This window comes from Camellia sinensis, chromosome 2, assembly GCF_055761805.1.
Source record: "Camellia sinensis isolate YWXY chromosome 2, ASM5576180v1, whole genome shotgun sequence".
NCBI lineage: Eukaryota > Viridiplantae > Streptophyta > Magnoliopsida > Ericales > Theaceae > Camellia > Camellia sinensis.
The window spans coordinates 49,353,963-49,358,569 of record NC_138962.1 but is presented as its reverse complement, the minus strand read 5'-3'; the positions used below and the strand labels follow the sequence as shown (position 1 = coordinate 49,358,569).

General features: G+C 33.9%; 1 pseudogene; it reads right to left on the bottom strand.

Annotated features, from left to right (window-relative positions):
* Positions 1-1,673: 1,673 nt before the first annotated feature.
* LOC145813585 (cellulose synthase A catalytic subunit 4 [UDP-forming] pseudogene) lies at positions 1,674-2,447 on the bottom strand (annotated as a pseudogene).
* Between the last annotated feature and the right edge of the window lie 2,160 nt (positions 2,448-4,607).

The window sequence follows — 4,607 nt, the reverse complement described above, 5'->3', positions numbered from 1 at the left end:
AATAACTTATATTAATTAATTATTTAGAGATTGGGAGAAGTGCGTTTTAAACTTTAATTTTTTAATTATTAATTTTTCATTTGAAAAATATGACACCAAACAGGACTATCATTCGCTAAGCTTAAATAAACTTGGTGCAGATTGTTGGAAACATTAAACATTATTCCATGGTTTAAAATTACTTGTCAAAAGCCGAAAATTATTAAGTAATTTGATATATTGTTTATGTGGCACTCTTAACAAATAAATAATAGTAAAATATATTGAGTGAGTTATTTTTTACCTCTCAACTATAATAGAAGTGAGTGAATATTATTTCACCGTCAATTTTTTTTTCTATGTCATTGATTAATTAATTGTGAAATTAACTTCACAACTAATATGTGTCAATAAGACCACCCAAATTGTTGTTAGAAAAAATAGTTTTGTAAAATAATTTTCAGTCATTTTAAGTCAAAATAAAGGTGGAATTCACATGTTACCTTAAGGGAAAATGTTTGGTAGTTCAAATTTTGTGGCTTAAATGGTTCAAATCTGTCAAAACGACGTCGTTTTACACTCAAAACATTGTAATGCCTTCACTTTTATGTATAGGTTAATAACAAATTTTTATTTGGTCAAAACTATTAAAAATAATGAGAAATTGAGACTCCAAAATCACCATGTATGCTTAAAACGTATATCACATTGATTTTATAGAAAATCCATATTGAGTTAATATATAATTCTTCATTTAATATGAGTCTAGGACAACCACGTATCATGGAGAAAGGAGAATTTAGCCAAAGTGAGTTGGACCACCTGCATGTGCGGTGCCCTTCTTGATAAATGAAGTTACTGCATATGTTTAAGTTTCACAAATTTTATAAGGAAAATAATTTGAATGTAAATAACATTCACTTTGTTTGGTTTCGAGTTTTTAAAAATAATTTAAAATTTTAATTTTTTGTATTTTGTTGTCTTTAGAAAAAAAAATTATATTTTAATCCTTTTTTTTTAAATGCACCCAATCTAGATGTATAAAAAAAAAATTTTAAAAATCCAAAGAAATTCAATAAATACAAAAAATAATAAATATATATACTGAAATTTTCTATTTAGTGAATTTTAAAAAAAAATTATAAATATTTCACTTTTTAAATATTATCTACATTAAGTAAATCTAAAAAGTTAAATATATATATATATGCGCTTAAAATTTAAAAAGTTCGCTAAAGATAAGAAGAAAAACAATTCAAAATCCGTTTTAACAATGGTTAACTAAATAAAGTGATTCGAATTTCTCAAACAGTAGGTCTCTAATGAGTGTAGATCCTCATTTGATGGGGTCCTACCATTTTTTAACAAAATTAACCTACATTAAATAAAACAATAATAACATGAGATATTTTTAAAGATCCCTAATATTAAGATTTTAAAACATAAAGGACATTCAATATTTTCATAATGTCTAAGATCCCTCAAATCAAACCAGAAAAAATTCAATCCAGAGAAATTCTCTAGTTCAAACTAGAAAAAATGCAATCCAAACCACAGAAATTCTCTTTGATTTACTTATAATTTTCTCTGATTTGTTTATCATTTCTCTACCTTCAACAACAACAACCATCCCAGTTTTGAATTTCTCTAGTCCAAACTAGAGAAATTCTCTCCAAACCAACATGGAAGCCCCATCATCTTCTCTCCAAACCAGACAACCATTTGAACTCTTCATATTCTCTCTGCAATGCAAATCAACAACCTCTACCTCACTTAGACAGCCATTTGTTCAAAATCTAACATTCCACCCAGATAGATGAATGCAGTCTTTCCAATCCAAGAAACATTTTTTACAATTTTGTTTTTTTCCCTAAATTGAATTTAATGTTTAAACAAAGATAGTATTAAAATTGGAGAAGTAGTAGTAGTAGTAGTTACCTTCATAGCTCTTCTCTCCTTGACAAAAGTTGGCTGAACCTTATCCTTCAAATAATCAATCTCCTTCGAGAAGTAAAACTCCGGCGTCCTCGGCTTCACACAATGTTTCTTACAAAAAGGCACCCACATCCTAGCAAACTCGGCAGTCTCCGCCATCGTATCAAACAACAACGTGGAAGCCCTATCATCGGAGACATAACAATTGACTTTGTCAACGGGATAATCGACGGCCAAAATGGAAAAAATGGTGTTGGCCGTGATGATGAAAGGCTCCTTGAGAGGATCGATAGTGCTAACAAAGAAGTCGACCTAAGAGAGGCGGTTGGGCTCGTCATCACGCTCAAAACAGAGGGAGAGGAGATCGAGGTAGGTATCGTGAGTGATAAGGAACCATTTGAGGAACTGGTCGAGAATATACCGAACCAGATCTCGCAGATGACAGAGATGAGTTAGAGAGGATAGGCGTCGTAGATTGGGGTTAGGATTTGGAATCGAAAGAAGAATGCGAGGATAATGAGAGTAGGTGTCATAGGCTGGGGTTAGGATTCGGAATCAAATTTCTCTGTGATATATGGGTAAGGATGGCAATTTGAACTCGGCCCGACGGGGACCTGAACAGTCCCGTCCTAATAAGTCAGGTTTTTTTCGAAAATTATGCCCTATAGAGCCGGGGCTGGAATCAAAAAATAGATCTCCAATGATTTTTGGGTTGGGAACGGGGATAGATTCCCTCACCTCGATCCCGGCCCCAGCCCCGCTCCGATTCTTGACTTGAATTATCCCCAACATCCCTCTATTTACACTCACTTCACTTCACAAATCTCAAGACTCAAATATCTCTCTCTCTCTCTCTCTCTCTCTCTCCTATATCATATGTGACCACCGCTGACTTCACCATCTTCAATCATGTTCTCTCTCTCTCTCTCTCTCTATGCCCTCTCTCTCTTCTCTATGCCCTCTCTCTCCTCCTCTCTCTCTTCTCTCTGTAAGGATGACGACGACCGTAAGGGCCATGGTGGCTTGAATGAGCTTTTCGACACAGGTATCAAACTCTCTCAACCTATCACTGCTTCTCTCTTGGACCTCCACCTCCTCCATTTCCTCCAATACTGATCTGAGGCCTCCAACCCAGGTATGGAACTCTTTTTCTCTCTTTCTCCTCCTCTCTTTAGCTTTTAATCTTTGGTGGGTCTTCCTTACATTTGAGATTTGATAAATGATTGTAGAAATTGTTATTGAATGTGGGTATAATTTGAGCCTATTTTGATGAAATTCATGTTTGTTTCTGTTGATTTTGGAGGTGAAATCATCGACTCCGATGATCTTGACCAAAATATTTCTTTTTTTTTTTTTTTTTTTTTTTTTTTTGGCCAAGGAATTTTCGGGGCTAGAGAAACCCAATCCCTGTTAGGGGGCGGGGTCGGGGGCGAGGACGGTGATAGGTTCCCCATCGGGGATCGAGGCCGAGGACGGAGGAATTTTCACCATCGAGGATTGGGGATGGAGAATGTGATCCCCAACTCCGCTCCGGCCCGTTGCCATCAGTATATATGGGTGTGGAATTGAGGGATCTTAGACATCATAAAATAATATTGTGGATTCCTTCCATTACTAAAAAAAAAAGAGGGGCCTTAGACTAAATTTCCCATAATAAAGATTTTTAAAGGCATAATGGTGTCCTGGGACATCATTCCAAGTGCATCTCTTTTGTAGCATATCTTTGCCATAGGAGGATGCGTTTGTACAATCACAACTCTATATATGCCATCCCATATTGGCATCAGTTTTTTTTATATGCATTCATCATTCCTTTTGAGTTTTCGAGAGAGTTCAAATCACAATTTATTTTGTTAGGCACATAGATTAAAATACTTCGTCTTCTATGTGATTATTGGTCATTGTCTTTAGAAAGCGTAAGAAGATCATAAATACCAATGGAAGAAAAGAACTTAGATTTCTAGTTAAACATTAGCATTGTATTTAACAATGACTAAGAAGAATTTAACAAAAAAAAGAAAAGAAAAGGCAAACAAAAAGGAGAAAAAATTCCCCATTATCTAAAAACTCAAAAAACTAATCACATAATTAAACACCAATGTATATTTCTCAATAAATTTCATAAAATTTATGTACCCAAAAAAAAAAAAATTCATAAAATTTTATCTATTTGCTACATATTCTGTATTAATTCTATTTTATATTCTATTATGTGATCTATTTCTATGTCTGTATGATGATGACTATGATCTCTTGGCAATAAAATCTAAGAGCCGTTGAAAGGAAGACTCAAAGCGAGGAAGAACAATCCCTTTCTGGCTGTGGAAGCCATACTCCTCTGCAGCCTTGTCTAGTGATTGCTTGAAGATTGGGTTCATCAAGTACGATGTCGGAACCACAAACCTCCTCATCACCTCTTGATCATCATCACCAAACCATCACCGACATAAACCACGAAGTGGCCCTTTGGAGCTCTCTCGCTTCCTTCACCGACAAAAAGGTCTTTTTTGGCTGACAAAAAAAATAAAAAGCAAAAAAAAAAACATTTAATCTTAAGCCTCATTTGAAAATAGATTATTTTAATAATTTTTTAATTTTTTATAAAAATATATATAAAAAATAAAAAAAATAATGTGACGATTAATAATAATTTTTTACCTAAAATGTGATGTTGCTAACGAAGTCTTAGCCAT